This window comes from Tamandua tetradactyla, chromosome 4 (genome assembly GCF_023851605.1).
Source record: "Tamandua tetradactyla isolate mTamTet1 chromosome 4, mTamTet1.pri, whole genome shotgun sequence".
Taxonomy (NCBI): Eukaryota; Metazoa; Chordata; class Mammalia; order Pilosa; family Myrmecophagidae; genus Tamandua; species Tamandua tetradactyla.
In genome coordinates, this window is record NC_135330.1 from 80,952,494 (window position 1) to 80,974,339 (window position 21,846).

Genomic DNA, 21,846 nt, shown 5'->3' on the forward strand with positions numbered 1-21,846 from the left:
GGTTGAGGAATGGAAATAAACTGAAACATTATTTCCCAGAGGAAGAGTAGGCATTTGGATAGGTGAAAGCAGGGAAGTGGCCACTGAGTGTGTGCCTGTGACTTCCGCAGCGATGGCAGTTAGGGTTTCTGCAGGATTTGTTTCCCCCTCTCTGGTGTACATGTTTTATCAGCGTGTTCAGAGTAGTTGTAACTTCCGCATAACTAGACCCAGTCAGCACAACATCGTCTGCCCGTTGGACGAGGATGATGGCCTGTGGAGGGACAGGTGATTAAGGCCCCTAGGATTAGGTTAGTAGTTCTCAGCTGGGGGATGTTTTGCCCCCGGGGGACATTTGGCAATGTCCGAAGGCATTTTTGGTTATCACGTGGCGGCCTGTGCTACTCCATCTATTGAGTAGAACCCAGGGATACTGCCAAAGATGCTGCAATGCCCAGGACAGATCCCTGTCACAGAGCATTTTCTGGCCCAAGATGTCAACAGTGCCAAGGTTGAGAAACCCTGGCCTAGGTTATGACGTAAGTCTGTAGTTTTTTGAAACAGCCCTGAGGTGAATGAAGCAGCAAATTGCTTCTGTTGTTCTTTATGAAAAGATGATATTGGGGGAAAAAAAAGCATTCACCAGCTCAATTGGTGCATATCAGGTGTCAGGGTGTGTTGAATAGATCAGGCAAATACCAAAAAAAAAAGCCCCAAAAAAACAGAAACACATATCTGGAATGTCAGCTGCAGTTGGAATTACCACCTGATTAAGTTTAAATAATTTATGGTCATTTTCCAAGATTCATATATCATCTGCCAAATAGGCAAATTGAATGGAGATGTGGTAGGAATGGAGACATGGTGAGACTTACTGTTCCAGTTCTAGTTTGTAAGCTGCCAGAGCAATATACCAGAAACAGAACGGCTTTTATAAGGGTGGTTTTATTAAGTTGCACGTTTACAGTTCTAAGGCCATGAAAATGTCCAAATTAAGGCAGCAGCAAGAGGCTACCTTCACTCAAGAAAGGCCGATGACGCTCAGGGTTTCTCTATCAACTGGAAAGGCTCATGGCGAATATGGAGGCATCCTCTAGCTTTCTCTCCAGGCTTCTTGTTTCATGAAGCTCCCTCGGGGGTGTATTCCTTCTTCCTCTCCAAAGGTCTCTGGCTGCGTTGGTTTGTGCCTCTGAAGCTCTTTCCAAAATGTTCCTCTTTTTTTTTTAATTCCAGTAAACTAATCATGACCCACCTGGAATGGGTGAGTCACATCTCCCTCTAATCAAAGTTAATACCCACAGTTGGGTGTGTCACATCTCCGTGGAGAGAAGCTAGTCAGGTTTCCAGACTACATTACTGAATAGGAATTAAAAGAACCGTCTGCCTCCACAAGACGGATCAGGATTAAAACATAGCTTTTCTAGGGTACATAATCCTTTCAGATCGGCACACTTACTATCCTTGGATCTTTTAAGTCCTTTACAGTGGCGCTTATCTCTTTAGTCCCCCCGGGGAGCAGTATTGCTTTTGGTAAGCCCAGGTAGTTCTAGTGGCTTCTGTTTGCCCTTCCACATTTAATAGACTTTATTTCATAGGCCGGAGTATAGGTTCTGCCGGTATGAGTATGTGTATTCCAACTCGTCATTGCAGAGCCAGGGAAGCAACCGCAGGATGGGCTTGGGGATGCATTGGCTTCACTGTGAAATGTACCTGATCCGACAGTCCATCCATCGTCTCACCTCCGTAAGCCCCTGCTCCGATTGGTGGGACACAGTGGTGTTCAACCTCCCCAACTACTTCTGAGTCTGTGAACCAGCTCACACCTGGGAAGTGTGTGAGGGGCTGTGACTATATTGTGATTTAAGTCACAGTGTGTACTACAGTAACATAAGCAAAAACAACTAACAGGTCATGACCCTTCCAATGACCACGTCTTGTGTGAATTTCCCTTGCAGACCATGGTGACTCAGAACCATATAAGGTGGAAGCTCTGAAAAACACAGTCGCTGTTTAGCCAAGTTGACCAATACAGCAGCACCACAGTTATGTTGTTATTATTTGTATTGACCATGGGTGATTTTACTTTTCAAACTGACCTGTGCTGCTTATAAATGGTCATCTCAGTGCCTGCCTCGGCTTCAGTATCCATTTAGAACAGCTGAGACCATGACCACTGAGTGTGGCCAGACTCTGTGGGGGGCACCGTTCATACGGCTTAGAATGTGAAAGGCGTGTCCTAGAGTTGTGCAACACAGCAGCTCTCAGTAGGGCTAACAGGGCTCTTTGTGACCAGCATGTAGTACATACATATTTAAAACAGCTGAGTGTATCTGTTGACTATTCAACTTTGTGATGCGGTTTTCACTCTCTTTAGTGTGCAGGTACCCAGCGATGACATAAAAACCAGGCATATTACAGATGTTGATTTTGTCAGGTAAAATGTTGATGTGTAGTTGTTTTAAATTGAGGTAATATTTAGATACAAATGTATAGATATTATGGAATCAATTAGTTATTTTTTTAAAGATTTTTCTTTTGAAATATTTTCAAACTTAAGGGCATTTGCAAAAATAATACAAAACACATATGGAGCACTCCAGCATGCTACCCACCCAGACACCCAGACTTGCTGATTTAACATTTTTCCACATCTGCTGAATCGTTCTCTTTATCTTTCTTTTTACCTGTCAATCCATCTGGCTGGCTGACTATTTTCTCCACATTTGAGAGTAGGTTATTTGCACCATGCTCCATGAGCACATAATACTTCGATGTCATTTAGTAAGAGCGAGGATATTCACTTATGTAACTATTTTAAGTACAGTTATCAAGTTCAAGAATTTAACATTGACATGGAGCTTATAGTCCACTTTCCAGTTTTTTCACATGTCTAAATAATGTCCTTTTGGGCTTTTTCTCCTCCATTATTGGATCTCATCCAGGATTATGTAATGTTTAATTGCCATTTGTCTATAATTGGCTCTTTTTAAAAATCATTGTGGAAACATTTATATAAAATAAACTTCCCCATCTCACCCGCTCCCAAGCGCACCCTTCAGTGGGATTAATCCCATTACTGCTGTGCTGCTCTGACCAACATCCGCTACCAGGACTTTCCCATCACCCCAAACACAAACCCTACACCCCTTATGCGTTGACTCCCCATTACCCCTCCCCCTGCCCCGGTAACCCGTACTCTACTTTTTGTCTCTACATGTTTGCGTGTTCTAGCTATTTCATATTAAGTGGAATTATACAATATCTGTCCCTTTGTGTCTGATTTGTTTCACTCAACACGATGACATTGGGGTTCATCCGTGTAGTATTGCGTATCAGAATTTCATCCCTGTTTAAGGATGAATAATACTCCATTTTGTGTGCATACCACAGTTTGTTTGACCTTTCATTGCTATTGGACAGTTGGAATGCTTTGACCTTTTGGCTGTTGTGAATAATGGTGCTGGGAACATTAGCGTACAGATATCTGAGTGTGTGCAGTCCGTACTTTTGGGTATTTACCTAGGTGCGGTTGCTGGGTCACATGGTAGTTTTATGTTGAACTTTCTGAGTGCCCGCCAACCTGTTTTCCATAATGACTTTGCCTCGTACAAGGGTCCTTGCTTCTCTGTGTCCTCATCAATACTTAACTATTTTCCTGTTTTTACTAATAGCTACTCTAGTGGGTGTAAAATGGTATCTCATGTGGTATGATTTGTATTTCCCCAATGGCTAATGTTGATGAGCGTCTTTTCATACGCTTATTGGTCGTTGTATATTTTCTTTGGAGAACTGTCTATTCAAGACCTTTGCCCATTTTTTAATGGGGTTGTTTTAGTCTTTTTGTTGTTGAGTTGTAGGAGTTCTTTCTATATTCTGAATATTAAGCCTTTATCAGATATATGGTTTCCAAATATTTTCTCCCCTGTTGTGTCAGTTGTCTTTTCGCTTTTTAAATGAAATATGGCTTATCTACTTTTTCATTTGTTTCTCGTGCTTCCAATGTAAAGTCTAAGAATCCATTGAACAATACAAGGTCCTGCAGATGGTTTTCTTGTGTTTAAAAGTTTTAAGGTTTTAGCTCTTAAATTTAGGTCTTGATCCATTTTGAGTTAATTTTTGTATATGGTGTGAGGTAGTGGCCTATTTATATTCTTTTGCATGTGAATATCCAGTTTTCCAAGCAACCTTTGTGGAAGTACTTCATTGTTTTGGTAAGTATATCCATTCCCAGTCAAGATAAAGAGCACTTCTGTCCTTATCCCAGAAAGTTATTTTCTGCCTTTTGCTAATCCGTCTACCCCCTCACTGCCCCACCTCACATTAGGCTGTTACTGTAGATTAGGTTTGCTTGTTGTAGAACAGTGATCAAGTGGAATGAAGCAGTACATTTACTTTTATGTCTGACCTCTTTCATTTATCCTCTCTGTGAGTTTCATCCATGTTGCTTTATGTATCAGTAATTCATTCAGTTTTGTTACCAAGTAATATTTCATGTGTATGAATATCCAGACATTTCCATGTTGATAAATATCTGGATTGTTTTCAGTTCTGAGATATTATAAATAAAGCAGTTATGAACATCTTTTATGAGTCTTTTTGTGAAATTATATTTTCATTTCTTCTGGTGAAACATGTAAGAGAGGATTGCTAGGTCATGGAAAGGGAATATTTCTAACTTAATAAGGAACTGCCAAAACATTTCCAAAGCAGTTGTATCATTTTACTCTCCCAGTAGCAGTTATGCAAGTTCTCACTGTTTCACTTCCTCAGCAACATTTGTTATTGTAAGGTCTTGTATTTTAGGAATTCTAGTGGGTACATAGTGGTATCTCATTGTGATTTTCAATTTCCATTTCCCTATTGATTAATGAGGTATACAATCTTTTCTGTGCTTACTGGCCATTTGTATATATTCTTTTGTGATGTGTGTGACAAGTCTTAAGTCTCTATTAAATAGGGTTGCTTGTCTTTTTTGTTTGTTTGTTTGTTTGTTTTTACTGATTCGTAGAGTATAGATTCTAGGTGTAAGTCCTTTGTTAGCTCTATATATTACAAACATTTTTCCCTAACTCTGGTTTGTGTGATGGTATCTTTTGATGAGCAGAAAGTTTTATTTTTAAAACCAATTTTTTTTCTTTTATGTTCATTGCATTTTGATTCTAAGAAACCTTTGAGTACCCCTAAGTCACAAAAATATTTTTCTATGTTTTTTTCTTGAGACTTTATCATTTTTAGTCTTTATATTTTGGTCCACAATCCATTTAAAATTAATTTTCGTGTGGTGAGATAGGGTAGAATTTGTGAGATGTCTTTGTGTGTGTTGTGATTTTGTTTTTCCATCTTCCTTCCTTTTTTTTTTTTTTAACATGTAGATTTCAGGTTGTTCCAGCACTATTTTTTTAAAGAAACATTCTTTTCCTTATTGAATTGTCTTGGTCCATTTTCCAAAAAAACTATGGATTACATAAGTGTGGTTCTAGTTTTAGACTTGTTATTCAATTCCATTGCTCTATTTGTCTATCCTTATGCCATTACTATAATGTCTTGAGTACTCTAGCTTTAAGTCTTAAAATCAGGTAATATAATTTCTCATAATTTATACTTTTTCAAGATTTCTTTTCCATGTACATTTTTAAATGTTTTTCTTAAATTGTGAAATGTAACATATATACAGAAAAAGCAAGAAATTTCCAAGTACATTTTAACAAGTAGTTACAGAACAGATTTTAAAGTTTGGTATGGGTTACAATTCCGTGATTTTTCGTTTTTTTTCCGAGCTACTGCAAGACACAGGAAACCAACAGAAATATCAATATAATGATTCAGCATTCATACTCACTTGTTAAATCCTAATTTCTCTGTTATACTCTTCCTTCTCTTTAAATAACATATATACATGAAAGGAATAAATTTCAAAGTACATCACAACAATTAGTTGTAGAACAGATTTCAGACTTTGGTATGAGTTACAGTTGCACCATTTTGAGTTTTTATTTCTAGCTGCTCTAAGGTACTGGAGGCTAAAAGAGATATCAGTATAATGATTCAGTACTCATACTCATTTGTTAAACCCTACCTTCTCTGTGTAACACCACCATCACCTTTGATCTTTATCCCACTCTTTAGGGGTATTTGGGCTATTTTCATTCTAAGTTTTTCATGTTGGAAAGGGCTGTTGATAATTTGGGATGGGGGATGGAACTAGTTGATGCTCTGGAAGGCCTGGCCCCTGTAGGTTTCAGGACTTATCTGGCCCAGGGGCACATCTGGAGGTTGTAGGTTTTGCAGAGCTACCTTAGTGCATAGAACATTTGTAGAATCTTATATAATGCCCTGGGTTTTCTTTAGGATTGGCAGGAATGGTCTTGGCTGGGGTCCACAAGCCGTAATAGACAGCAGTGTCTAACTGAAGCATGCCCAAGAGCGATCTCCAGAATAGCTTCTCGATTCCGTTTGAATTGGATATTGGAGACCAACAGCCATTGACACCTTATATATTACACTTCCTTTCTCACTACTGGCCAGGATGGCACCATTGATCCCATGGTCTCAGGGCCAGGCCCATCTTCAAGGGTCATCCCCAACGCCACCAGTGAGACCTTCATTCTGGACATTACGTCTTATGCAGTGGGGAGGGCAATGGCTTCACCCACAGAGCTGGCTCAGAGAGAGAAAGACCACATCTGAGCAACAAAAGAGGTCTTCCAAGGTGACTCCCAGGCACACCCACAGGTAGGCTAAGCCTCTCTGCCACCACAGAGCCTCACAAGGGCAGGCCTCAAGCTCAGGGCCTTGGCCCACTGACCTGGGTGTCCCCAGTGCTTGTCACAGTATTGGGGGCTTCCCTGGTGGCAAAGTTCAATAGTTCCATAATTTTTCACCCATCCCTCAAGGGACCCCACCAATACTTACTTTCTTTTTTTTTAAACTTTATTTATTGTATAGTATAACATATATACAAAGCAAAGAAATAAAAAAGCAATAGTTTTCAAAGCACTCTTCAAAAAGTGGTTACAGAGTAGATCCCAGAGCTTGTCATGGGCTACCATACAATCCTCTCATATTTTTCCGTCTAGCTTCTCCAGGATATAGGAGGCTAGAGGGCTTAAATAGTTTATCATCATCACAATCAACTTTTTTTCCTTCTTTTTTTGTGAACAATAACATATATACAAAATAGTTATAAATTTCCAAGCGCAGCACCACAATTAGTTGTAGAACGTATTTCAGACTTTGACATGGGTTACAATTTCACAATTGTAGATTTTTACTTCTAGCTGCTCTAAAATACTGGAGACTAAAAGAGATATCAATTTAATGATTCAGCATTCATGTTCATTTGTGAAGTCCTATCTTCTATGTGTAATTCCACCATCACCTTTGATCTTTTCATACCTCTCATTGGGGTTGTTTGGGCTATGGCAATTCTAAATTTTTGATATTGAAAGGTCTGTCACTAATATGGGGTAGGGAGGTGGAACTATCTGATGTTTTGGAGAGCTGGGCTAGGTTTCAGGACTTACCTAGTCCAGGGACCCATCTGTAGGGTACAGGTTTCTGGAAAGTTACTCTAGTACCTGGAACCCTTGTGGAATCTTATAAATTGCCCTTAAATGTTCTTTAGGATTGCCTGGAATGGTCTTGGTTGGGGGTTGGCAGGTTATGCTAGGTAGCAAGGTCTACCTGAAGTCTTTGTAAGAGCAACCTCCAGAGTAGCCTCTTGACTCTGCTTGAATTCTGTCTGCCTCACTGATGCTTTATCAGTTACACTTAATTTTCCTCTTTTGGTCATGATGGAATTGTTGATCTGACGGTGCCAGGGCCAAACTCTTTCCTTGGAGTCCTCTCCCACGTCACCAGGGTGATTTTTACCCCTGGATGTCATGTTCCATACAGGGGGAGCCCCAGATTTTGAAAGTAATTCTACTAAGAATTTTTTTCATTTGTTTCTACACAAAACCTATTTTTTATGTTAACTTCTCAGTTTAGTATTTCTACCCCACATACAAGTTAGGGTTGGATTTTCATTTCTTTAACATGACCATCCCCCACCCTCACCCCTGCCCGGACTTAAGGTGTTAGATACATTACAAGCTTCCTGTCAGTAACTCTAAGCAAGGGGCGCAATTTTTCCTAGTTGTACGGAAACACAGCTATCAAACCTCTGAACTTCATACAGGGGGCTCTTTTCTAGTTCCCCTCACATAGGTGGTACTGATGCCACATTCCCTGTCCCCATGAGGGTGCTGGAACCACATCTCCCAATGGTTACAGCAGGATCCAAGGCCGTAAGGGCTGCCATACTGTCCGCTTGTGCTTTGATCACTCTTCATTCCCACCTCTTTTAAAGCTTAAAAAAAGAAAGTTTTCTCATTCTAATTTAAGCCTACCTGTGTTTGCAGCAGGAAGGGAGGGAACCACATCAATTAAGTCCACCATATGATTGGGATTCTCTTTTTTCTAGCCACACATTTTCTCTAGGTGAATTTAGTGAATCACATGACTTTGAGTAGTATCTATCTCATGTGACTCCCAAACCTTTATCTTCAACAGTGATCCCTGCTAAAATTCAGATGTGTTTATCAACTGTCTATTTGATGTCTCCATTTGGATGTCTAAGAACCCCAAATTTATCATAGACAGAACTCTTCATTCTCAACCCCCAATTTGCTTCTCTCATTAACTGCAATTTTTATTAAATGGTTCTACCATCAAAAATCTGAAATTTATTTTTAGTTCCTTTCTTTCTCTACCTCATATCAAATCCATAAGCAAATCTAGTTAACATGAACTCCAAAGCATATCACAAATACTTTTCTACATCTTTGCCTTCATTATCCTAGACCAAGCTACCATCATTTATTGCCTCAATAGAGCAAAAACCACCCAACAACTTTCTCTGCTTCCACCTTTGCATTCTCTCTACTCTCTATAATTTATTCTGCCTACAGTGGTCAGTGTGATCTTTCTGAAACAAAAACTTGATCATCTGTGACTGTCCTCATTCCAGCTAATATCTCTTATGTCTTCTCACCACACTTACAAAAAAGTATATCAAAACTCCTTACCCTGACTTACAAAAAGTCCTTCAGGATCTGACCCCTGCCTTCCTTCTTTTCCTGACCTCCTTTCATACTGTTCTCTGTTTTGCCCAGTGTTTGGAAGACAAACTGTCCTTATTCCTTTTTCTCCAGGACACCAAGTTTGGTCCTACCTGATTCACTTAGGAGTTTTCTCTGCTTAGGATGCTAAGCCTTCAACGCTATTACTTTGATCTCCACAACTGCATTAAAAATAGTTTTACAACAAACAGTAATTAGGAATAAGCTCAACAAAAGGCTTTTCATTGTAATCTACAAAGTGCTACTGAGAACTGAATTAATGAAAAGACATGCCATGCTCGTGGATCAAATTATTTAATTTCTATATCTTACTATGTTACTAAGATGTCCATTCTCTGCAAATATATCTATACATTTAATGCAATTCTAATCAGAATCCCAACAAGCATTTTTTAAAGAAATTAGCAAGTTTATTTTAAAATTTACAAGGAAGAGGAATGAGAGCCTTTAATCCTGTATAGATTGGTGTCACGCATTGTGCTGGTTTGGAAGGAAGTATGCCCCCTAAGAAAAGCCATGTTTTGATATAAATCCCATTTCATAAAAGTAGAATAATCCCTATTCAATAGTGTATATTTGAGACTGTAATGAGATCATCTCCCTGGTTGATGTGATTTAGTCAAGAATGGTTGTTAAACTGGATTAGGGGATGATATATCTCCACCCATCTGAGTGGGTCTTGATTGGTTTACTGGAGTCCTATAAAAGAGGAAACATTTTGGAGAGAGAGACTCAGAGCAGAGAATGCTGTAGCACCACAGAACAGAGAGTCCACCAGCCAGCGACCTTTGGAGATGAAGAAGGAAAACGCCTCCTGGGGAGCTTCATGAAACCAGAAGCCAGGAGAGTAAGCTAGCAGATAACGCCGTATTTGCCATGTGCCCTTCCAGCTGAGAGAGAAGCCCTGACTATGTTCGCCATGCGCCTTCTCACTTGAGAGAGAAACCCTGAACTTCATCGGCCTTCTTGAACCAAGGTATCTTTCCCTGGATGCCTATGATTGGACATTTCTATAGACTTGTTTTAATTGGGACATTTTCTCAGCCTTAGAACTGTAAACTTGCAACTCATTAAATTCCCCTTGTTAAAAGCCGTTCCGTTTCTGGTATATTGCATTCCGGCAGCTAGCAAACTAGAACATGCATGGATACATGCCAGAGTATATTAAGCAGATAATCAGAAAGTATTGGCAAAGTCCCCTGAGGGATGGGAGAAAGAATATGGAAATACTAAACCTTACCATCAGGGAATCCCCTGATACTATATCAAATTTTAGGGACACCAAATCAATAGGCCATACCTTAGATTATGAGGTTTACTCTTGTGAAGCTTATATAGGTAGCAGAGAAGCTTAGACTACCTATAGCCACGTCTGAGTGTTACTTCTGGAGGACCTCTGTTGTTGCTCAGATGTGGTCTCAGTCTCTCTAAGCCCAACTCTGCAAGTGACATCATTGCCCTCCCCTCTACATGGGACATGACATCCAGGGGTGAAAGTCTCCCTTGCGACGTGGGAGAGGACTCCAGGGGGTGAGTCTGGCCCTGGCACCATCGGATCAACAATTCCATCATAACCAAAAGAGGAAAAAGGAAGTGTAACTGATAAAGTATCAGTGAGACAGAGAGAGTTCAAGTAGAGTCGAGAGGCTACTCTAGATGTTGCTCTTACGAAGACTTCAGGTAGACCTTGCTACCTAGCATAACCTGCCAACCCCCTACCAGGACCATTCTAGCCAATCCTAAAGAACACTTTGGGCAATTTATAAGATTCCACAAAGGGGACTTCCGGAGAAGATGGCGGCTTAGTAAGACGCGCGGGTCTTAGTTCCTCCTCCAGAACAGCAACTAAAGAAACAGAAACAATACGAAACAGCTCCCGGAGCCATGACAGAGACCAAAAAGACAGCGTACCCCATTCTGGAACGGCTGAACGGGCAGGGAGAATCCGCTGCGGTGAGATACCCGAGGGGCACACTCTTTCCCGGGCTGGGGCGGCTGGCGATCGGGTCCCTTCCACACATGTGGCTTCCCGGTCTGACTGGGAACGTTGGATAGCGGGGCCCTCCCGCCACACTTGGCGTCTCGGGCCAGCTGGGCAATTTGGACTGGTACTCCCCCAAGCCGCGGTGGCCGGCGACCCCCCCTCCACGCGCGGTTTCCCGGGCCGACTGCGAGATTCGGATTGGCAAGTTAAAGGAGCCACAGCATCTTTTACTGGTGGGCCCCGCAGGCAGACGAGCGCCACGAGCGCCACCTACTGGGCAGGAAAAGAAAAACAGAGCCCAGAGATTTCTCAGAAAAACCTTTCAACCAGCCAGGTCCCACACCCAGGGAAATCTGATGAAATGCCCAGACACCAGCAGAAAATAATGGATCACGCTCGGAAAATTGAAGATATGGCCCAGTCAAAGGAACAAACCAATAGTTCAAATGAGATACAGGAGCTGAGACAACTAATGCTGAATAGACGAACAGAAATGGAAAACCTCTTCAAAAACCAAATCAATAAATTGAGGGAGAACATGAAGAAGACATGGGCTGAACAAAAAGAAGAAATAGAAAATCTGAAAAAACAAATCACAGAACTTATGGGAGTGAAGGACAAAGTAGAAAAGATGGAAAAAACAATGGATACCTACAATGGTAGATTTAAAGAGACAGAAGCTACAATTAGTGAACTGGAGGATGGAACATCTGAATCCCAAAAAGAAACAGAAACTATAGGGAAAAGAATGGAAAAACTTGAGCAGGGGATCAGGGAACTGAATGACAATATGAAGCGCACAAATATACGTGTTGTGGGTGTCCCAGAAGGAGAAGAGAAGGGAAAAGGAGGAGAAAAACTAATGGAAGAAATTATCACTGAAAATTTCCCAACTCTTATGAAAGACCTAAAATTACAGATCCAAGAAGTGCAGCGCACCCCAAAGAGAATAGACCCAAATAGGTGTTCTCCAAGACACTTACTAGTTAGAATGTCAGAGGTCAAAGAGAAAGAGAGGATCTTGAAAGCAGCAAGAGAAAAACAATCTGTCACATACAAGGGAAACCCAATAAGACTATGTGTAGATTTCTCAGCAGAAACCATGGAAGCTAGAAGACAGTGGGATGATATATTTAAATTACTAAAAGAGAAAAACTGCCAACCAAGACTTCTATATCCAGCAAAATTGTCCTTCAAAAATGAAGGAGAAATTAAAACATTTATAGACAAAAAGTCACTGAGAGAATTTGTGACCAAGAGACCAGCTCTGCAAGAAATACTAAAGGGAGCATTAGAGTCAGATACGAAAAGACAGAAGAGAGAGGTATGGAGTAAAGTGTAGAAAGAAGGAAAATCAGATATGATATATATAATACAGAAGCCAAAATGGTAGAGGAAAATATTATCCAAACCGTAATAACACTAAAAGTTAATGGACTGAATTCCCCAATCAAAAGACATAGACTGGCAGAATGGATTACGACCCAGCAATACCACTGCTAGGTATCTGCTCAAAGGACTTAAAGGCAAAGACACAGATGGACATTTGCACACCAGTGTTTATAGCAGCATTGTTTACAGTTGCAAAGAGATGGAGACGGCCAAAGTGTCCGTCGACGGACGAGTGGCTAAGCGAACTGTGGTGTGTACCTACGATGGAATATTATGCAGCTTTAAGACAGACTAAACTTATGAAGCATGTAATAACATGGATGGACCTAGAGAACATTATGCTGAGTGAGTCTAGCCAAAAACTAAAGGACAAATACTGTATGGTCCCATGGATGTGAACTGACATTCGAGAATCAACTTGGAATATATCATTGGTAACAGAGACCAGCAGGAGTTAGAAACAGGGTAAGATAATGGGTAATTGAAGCTGAAGTGATAGAGACTGTGCAACAGGACTAGATACAAAAACTCAAAAATGGACAGCACAATAATACCTAATTGTAATGTAACTATGTTAAAACACTGAATGAAGCTGCACCTGAACTATAGTTTTTTGTTGTTGTTTGTTTGTTTGTATCTTGTTTTTGTTTTTTTTCTTTTTCTATATATATTTTTATTATTATTATTATTTTAATTTTCTTCTCTATATTGACATTCTATATCTTTTTCTGCTGTTTTGCTAGTTCTTTTCCTAAATCGATGCAAATGTACTAGGAAATGATGATCATGCATCTATGTGATGATGCTAAGAATTACTGAGTGCATATGTAGAATGGAATGATTCCTAAATGTTGTGTTAATTTCTTTTCTTTTTTTTAATTAATTAAAAAAAAAAAAAAAAGATTCCACAAGGGTTCCAGGTACTAGAGTAACTTTCCAGAAACCTGTACCCTACAAATGGGTCCCTGGACCAGATAAGTCCTGAAATCTAGCCCAGCTCTCCAAAACATCAGATAGTTCTATCTCCCTATCCCATGTTAGTGACAGACTCTTACAAAATGTAACAGTTAAAATGGCCGTAGTCCAAACACCCCTAAAGAGAGGGATGGAAAGATCAAAGGTGATGGTGGAGTTATACAGAAAAGGTAGGACTTAACAAATGAATAAGAATGCCCAATCATTAAATTACTATCTCTTTTAGTCTCCAGTATCTTAGAACACCTAGAAGTAAAAACCTAAAATTGTGGAATTGTAACCCTTGCAAACTCTGAAATATGTTCTATAACTAATTGTGGTGTTGATCTTTGACATTTATTGCTTTTTTGTATATATGTTATTTTTCACAAAAAAGAAAGAAAAAAGTCAACTGTGGTGATAAAAAATATTTAAGCTTTTTAGCCTCCTATATTCTGGAGCAGCTAGAAGGAAAAATCTGAGAGAATTGTATGGTAGCCCATGACAAACTTTGGGATCTGTCCTGTAACTACTTGTTGAAGAGTGCTTTGAAAACTGTTGCTTTTTTATTTCTTTGCTTTGTATCTATGTTATACTATACTATACAATAAAAAAGTTTAAAAAAATGTATATGTATATTATTCAATAGAAAAGTTAAAAAAAAAATCTGGGGCTCATGGGACTGCTGCAGGAAAAAACAAAGGATAGATTATACGAGGAAACTAATTACCTTCAGGGAGGGTGAACAAATGCAAAATAAACAGAGAAAACCCATCCCTAGAATTGGAAATAATAGAACAATGTGAACAATTTGAAATAAACCAGAAAATAAGTTTGTTTAAAATAATTTTTTCAAAAAGACAGGAATAAAAACCATAATGAAAGAACAGGAAGTGACAAATAAGCTCATTAGAAAGAGAGCTAAATAGGAATTCTAGAAATGATATACATGAAAGACTTGATGGACTGGAATACAGATCCAAGGAAATGACTTGGAATGACTCACAGAGAAGGAGACATGGAGAATATTAAAGACTGGTTAAGAAACATGGGACATAGAATGAGGAGGTGCAGCATACATCTAACAAATAGTCTTGAAAGATAACAGAAGAAATCTTTGGGCAATATTTGAAAAAATGATGGCTGAGAGTTATGTAGAATTGAAGAGATAAAGATGTCTTTAAATTGATGCATACTGAATACTTGAGAATAAACAAAAGAAAAACTTAAAATAGAAAAAATCTTAACTCAATAAAAATGATTTCTAAAATGACAGTAGTTAGACTGTGGAGTTCTTCTCAGCAATATTAAATATTTTTAGAACTGAAATAATGTCTTTAAATAATGTGAGAGAAAATACCTGTCAACTTCAAATTCTCTCCTTAATTAAATGTTCCTTCAAGAGTAAGGACAAAATAAAGTTATTTGCAGACAAATAAAGACCAAGGTTTTTCTGCCTGCATGTCCTTACTTCTTGTAAGTAACTACAAAAATTGTAGTTCAAAAGAAGGAAATAAAATCTAGAGGAAAGAAGTGAGAAGTGCTGATAAACAAAGAAATTGCATGTTGATCAATGTAAGTAAACACTGACAGTAACAAAAAAGGACCAAATGCTTATTTTTAGATTGTTGAAAAAATAAGGTGAAATAAATATTCTAGAACAACATGGGAAAGGCCAGAGGAGAGAATGGAATTAAAAGTTCTGAGGTCGTGGATTACTGGGGAGTAGGATGGAAAATGGATTAGTCTTAAATTCAAGTCAAATTATGCATTTCAAATTTTAACTAAAAGAATAAGAATAGAATGTATCACTTCATACCAGTTTGGGATGGGCAGGAAGATTAATGTAGTTGAAGGCAGGAAAAGAATTAGGTAGAATAATGACAACACTGCGGGGTGCAAGGGTAGTTCAGTGGTAGAATTCTCACCTGCCATGCAGGAGACTCCAGTTCGATTTCTGGCCCATTTACTTCTTAAAAAAAGAAAAACCAATGGTAGTGCAATAAAGAAATAGTCACATGAAAATAGAATGAAATGCTTCCGCCATATAGCATTAAAAAAAAAATCACAACATAGACATAAAAGGGTTAAACTCACCTGTTTAAAGAAAGGATTTCTCAGCTTGAATAAAAACAAACATCTATATGCTGTTTAGAAGTGATTGCTTTAAAGCTTAATGATAAAGAGAGCTTAAGAAAAGGATATAACAGAATTCTAGCATAGTAATATTAATATCAGACCAATAAGGCAAAGAGCATTATTAGAGATAAAGAAGGTTATTACCCTAAATGATAAAAGAGATTATTTACAAGGAAGCTATTTTACTGAATCTGCAAATACTTAGCATGTCCTCAAAATATATAAAACAAAAAAATTAATATACTTATATAAGAAATGGACAAATAAGTTTTAAAGAAGCATGTCTCTCTAATCTATTAGTTCTCTAGTGAACTATAGATGAAGCAAACACATAAAATTAGTAAGAACAAACATATCTAGAAGAGGCCAAATAGGCTGTACTCATTAAGCATATATAGAATTGTGTACTTTCAAAACAGACTAATTCTCTTCTTATCAAACATACCTAGAACATTTCAGCTAATGTCTATGGAACCAAGAGAAAAAATTTTTTATTCTAAGTACAGATATTAGAAAAGAAGGACTGAAAATTAATTAGCTAGTTTTCAGTTTTGCAACTTAAAGAACAGGATAAACCAAAGGAAATTAGAGGGAAGGAAATAATAAAGATTAGAACAGGCATTAGTAGAAATAGAAAAATGAAAAAAAAATAACAACCAATAACACCAAAAGCTGTTTCTTTGAAAAGGTGAACAAAATAGGAGGGGATTCAGGACAGGGTCTTGGTACAAGCCAATATTTGGTGCTAGAGAAGAGTATCAGAGGGTAGGTTAGGAGGAAAATCTGGACTATGTGGCATTGCAGAACTGAAGGGAGTAAAGAAAGAGGGATCAACTGTGTCGATTGCAGCTGTTGGATTTGTTTACGTAGTGGTAACTGGTGATCTTGACAAGGTTAGTCCAGGTGGAGGTGAACCCTGTTGGGGTGGGCTGAAGCAAAGACCAAGAAATGGTGACAGCAACTTATAAACAACTACAAAAACTTCTTTTAAGAACCTTTAATGTGGGCAGGCCACAGTGGCTCAGCAGGCAGTAAAGCTTGCCTGCGATGCCAGAGGACCTGGGTTCGATTCCCAGTGCCTGCCCATATATAAAAAATAATAATAAAATAAAAAAAAGTAGAAAAAAAAAGAACATTTCATGTGTTCTTAAAAGCAGGGATGATGAATATGCAACTATGTGTTGATATTGTGAATTACTGATTATATATGTAGAACGGAATGAGCATATTCTAAGAATGTTTGTGTTTCTTTCCTGTAATTGTTTCTTTTTTAATTAATAAAAAATTAAAAATAAAAAGAATTTTAAAAAAGCAGGAAGTATGCCATTTGTTTGGTAGGGGCCACACAGTTGTGGCAGCATATTCTTTTAAAGAAGAGATACAGAAACATGCTTATATGCTGTTGGACAAAATCCACTGGAGAGTAAGTCATGAGGCAGGCGAACCAGAATGCCCTTGTAAAGGGAAGACTGACCAGGGTCCACAGCATTGGAGGTGGTTTTGGCTTTGGAAAGACAGACTCAATTCCTGAAGACAGAGAATATGGAGTTGTAGGTAGGCTGTAGTTTTGATGTGGGTTGATGACTGAATGGCTCTCTGTTTTTTCATCATGAATGCCCTATGAAGCAGAAAAATCAGTTGGCAAGTGGAGATATAAGAGGTTTGAGGGAAGAGGAGAAAGCACAAAATAGAAATTTTAGGGAAGGGTAAGGTGAGTGTATTCAGTCAAAGTATAGAAAATTGTGAGGTGGTAGTGAATTCGCATTTGAGATTTGTGGCCAGAAATTTTAAGTGAAAATTTAAAGTGAACGGTAGCCCTCTTTGGTGTGTGTCTCTAATAATGTTGAATTGTTAGATGAGATGTGGAATAGTGGAAATGGTTGGGTTCCCCAGTGGTGGGGAGTTGCCAAGCAAATAGGGAGGAGGGAATAGAGAGTAGGGTAGTTCAGGGTATTTGCAGGGAGTGGTTATGGTACAGGACCATGCATAAAAGCTGGGCAAGGGGATAATGAGGACATAGCAAGAATGAATAGTAGTGAGAATGGGGAGAGGTCAGTGGGTTAGAGGTTTTGAGGTTGAAGAAAGCTTGGAGTATTGCAGTGTAAGACACTGAGGACAAGAGATAATCAAATAAAAGCTCTCAGTGCTGTCTCTGCTTCTCTCTGGCAGGATTGACTTAGAGGGGATAGGTACAACGCAGAAAAGTCACAAAGAGCGCATTCAAGAGGGCAGTTGGATGATAGTGTTTATATTCATGCATGGCAGGATTTAAGTACTTCCTGGAATGGTCCATATCGCTTTCAAACACAAACTCAGAAAATTTTTGTTAATATTTTCCATTATGAGAAGTACTTAAGGTCTGCTGCAATAGAATAGACAGTGGTTAATGAAAATTTGGCTTGGGTGAAAGAAGGGACAGGGGGTTAATAAAGAAAAGATCAAGTATTCAGCATTTGGAATTTGGTCAAGTGGTGGTTAATAGTGTTCTGTTTACTTCTAGATTTTCTGGATTTTGGGATTTCATGGGCTCATAAAATTTGTTAAAAAAAAACAAAAAAATAACATCTTTTGGCAGTGAGAAGACCTTGCCAGCTTTTTATTTGCTAGGTTAAGTAGGGAAAAACCCACTATGAACTGACAACATAATTACTTAAATGAAGGCTAGCTTGACACCAGAAGAGTAGAAGGATGTGATCTGGATGGTCCTTTGAAAATGAGCGTTGGGCAGTCTTGCACTAACACATGTATACACATTTACATACACACTCAAATATATTTTCCTGACTTTGCTGAGGAACCATGTAAACTTCCCCGTTTGGGAATACCTGACTTGCTCATTTGAGACTCTAGGCAGTAACCTAGTTTGCCTTTTGGTGATACTTTTATTCCATAACAGCAAAGGCAGTAGCTGAGGTAGAACTTCGGAGTTAAGGAATCTGAAGGTCCTCTCAGACCCATGTAATTGATGAGGGTTTCCATTAAGTGCCCATGGCCCTTTGTGTTATTCCTGCTTCCTCCAACTGATAGCCTTCTGTATAGACCTCTCTCCCGCTTCGTGCTGTGTTGCAGTAGGTGGCCTTGTTTGAGGCACTAAAGTAAGACACGGGTCTCTTTCCTGGCTGGGATTTTCATCTCTGTTTATACAGAATGTAATTCATAGTATGGCGCCCAATAAATGTTTGAGGTGAGCTTAAGTGAAATAATGTGTCCTGATAGCAGCACCTAGCAGTGGAAGGAGTAATCATTTCAAGCAGTGAATTAGTGCAATTCTTGATTTTGGTGAATAGCAAATAAAACCTGCAATGACAATAAGGAAAACTCTTTAAAGAGATAAAACAAATGCCAAGACTATTGATTACCTGAATAGTGATAGCTAATATTTATTGAATGCTTAAAAAGTACCTCTCACCATGTTATGTATTATTCATCTGTTTACTCAACAAATAATTATTGAGTATATTTTCTCTATACCAGATCCTCCTTCTAGGCACGAGGGATACAGAGTACCCTTAAGAGAGAAGTCAGATGAACACAAGTAAACAAAAATAACAATTGTAAACAATAAGTGCTATACCTAAAATCTAGTAGAGTTAAAGAATGAGAGAAACGGGCTGGAGACCCTTTCGAAGTCTTAGTCAGAGAAGGCCCCTCAGTGCAGTTGAATCCTATTGAGCATCACCCCTTTGAATTAAGTAGGTACTATTTGTGCCCCTTTTCCCGCTGGTGATAATTTAGGAATACTCAGGTTAAATAACTTGTGCAAGGTCACACAACTAATAAGTAACAATACCAAAATTCAAACCAGACAGCTTGATTCCTGGTTTCCACTCCTGTGTTAAAGTCTATGGAAACATAATCAAAGCATTTTTAAAGGAAATATTTTGTTTGAACCCAGCCCTTTTTTTTTTTTTTTTTTTTTGCCTTTCAAAAACTGACAATCCAATTTATATGGACCAAGCTCCTTCTTCCTTGTGCTATCTTCCTTTTAGCCATTTCATCGTAGAGTAGCATTTCTGGAGGATACTAGTGGGAAAGAGAGGGTTGACAAGTTAAAATGGCTTACATCCTTACTAAAAACATACTTGGTGGATGGAATATTTTGGGTGTTCTCTTTTACTTGTTTTCTATTTTTTGAGTAATGAAATGTTCAAAAATCTATTGTGACAATGAATGCACAGCTATACGATGATATTGTGAACCACTGATTGTACGCTTTGAATGATTATATGATATATAAATGTATATTTCAATAAAATTGCAGAAAAATAACAAATACAGAATAACAGAAAAAGAGTGAGTTGTTGAGCTTAGGGAACGGGAAAACTCATATTTTAAATTTCGTCCAAGTTCTGCCTAAATTTTGATGTTCCATTAAATGACAAAATGCAAGAAAAAAAATGGTTGTTACGTGGATGGTATAGATGGAAAATGACATTGTGATGATGGTATAGATGGTATCATGATGTTGATAATGAGAAAATTAGGATTGCTCTTTTCATTTGTCAGGAAGTTCATAATAAAAAGGTATTAAATTTAAAAAAACTATTGTTGGTAAAGGACAAAGTAGAAATGATTGCATTAAATGGATTCTATATAGCCTATAGATTTAATTTCTCTGTGTTTTCTATGCCCTTCATTTGATACCAGTAACTGAGCATTTTTTGGTTATGAATTTTTTAGTCTGTAACTTCTTTTTGTGGCATGGACTGGAACTCTATTTATTAACTAAAGGCTGTGTGTGATCTGATGAATGTAAGATACTAGACAGGGGGAAGCCCCACGATGGTTCTGTACATTTTTTGGATATTCAGTTCATTCCACACATGAGAGAATGTTGTTGGCCAGGTGTCTTCTGGAGCTAGAGTCGAGAGGACCCAGCGTCTCCAGAACATCACCTAGTTCCATCCCCCATCCCATATGATCCAACAGCCCTTTCCAACATGCAGGAGCTGGAATGGGCTTCTTCAGATCTCTTCAGAAACCTGAATATCTGAAGGTTAAAATTGGTTCTCTGAACTTTCCCCTTATTTTAAAACAATTCTTATTAGATCCACTTTTCTGATGTTAAGTGAAAGGCATTAGTTCCATTTTGGTCTATGATAATAAAGATAGTACTTCTAATACATTGTAGTTTTGAGCATATTCCAGGCACTGTGGTAAATGCTCTGTATCATGTAATCCCTATTAAAAACCATGTGAAGTGTAGTAATATCACTTTTTATAGATGAATAAACTGAGGCTCAGAGAAATAACTTCTCCGGGGTCACTTAGCTTGTAAGTGGCATAGACACTCTTCAGTCCTAGGTCTCTTTGACTGCATCACCCCTCTTTCTATCCATTTATTTTGCCTTGTGTTTTTTTGTACACCCTATTACTTTTAACGTTTTTCACTCCCATTTTGGATTTAGATGTGTCTCTTATAGGCAGCATATAGTTAAATTTAGGTATTCCCCCCTCCCCAGTGTAAATATCTTTTTCTTTCGAATAGGTTCATTTGACTCAATTATGCTTAGTGATATGATTTTTTTGTTTGTTTTTTTTTTTTGCGTAGGCAGGCACCAGGAATCAAACCCAGGTCTCCAGCACAGCAGGCGAGAACTCTGCCTGCTGAGCCACCGTGGCCTGCCCCGTAATATGATGTTTATGTTTAGTGTTGTTAAATTATTTTACTTGGGCCTTTTTAATGCTTTATTTTTTATTTTTTTTCTCTGTTAATTTTATTTACAAATGTTTATATCCACCAAACATATGTATACTTTTTAATGTTTTCTGATGTTGGCACTCCTCAGGCCCTCAAGATAGAACAGTGAATAAAATAGACACATCTCTCTGCTTTTAATGGGTGGTGAGGGATGAAAAAAGGGCTAATAAACTCTCTCTAGGTAAATAAGCAGGGCCTGGGGGCTGTTTTATCAAATAGATCAGAATATACCTCACTGTGAAGATGCAGAAAGATGTGAAGCTGCTGAGGAGGTGTCCAGACAGGCATCTGGGAGAAGAGCGTTCTGGGCAGAGGGAGCAGCTGGAGCAGAGGCCCTTGTGTGAGAGTCTGCCGGATGCGTGATGAACAACTCTGAGGGCAGTTCGGCTGGAGCAAGGCGAGTGAGAAAGGCAGTACCATGAAATGGGGTCAGAGAGGCAACGAGGGACTAGATTCTGTTGGGCCTACCTAGTAGACAAATTTACGGACTTCAGGTTTTACTGAGAGAAATATTTTTACTCTGCAAAATAGCTTTTGTAGGAATTTTAACAGACAATAGTCATGATATATGACTT

At 38.6% G+C, this 21,846-nt stretch overlaps 1 protein-coding gene across 11 annotated transcripts in view; it reads left to right on the top strand.

Annotated features, from left to right (window-relative positions):
• MARK1 (microtubule affinity regulating kinase 1) overlaps positions 1-21,846 on the top strand; it is a 178,941-nt gene that overhangs the window by 17,812 nt on the left and 139,283 nt on the right. The gene's annotated exons all lie outside the window — the stretch shown is intronic.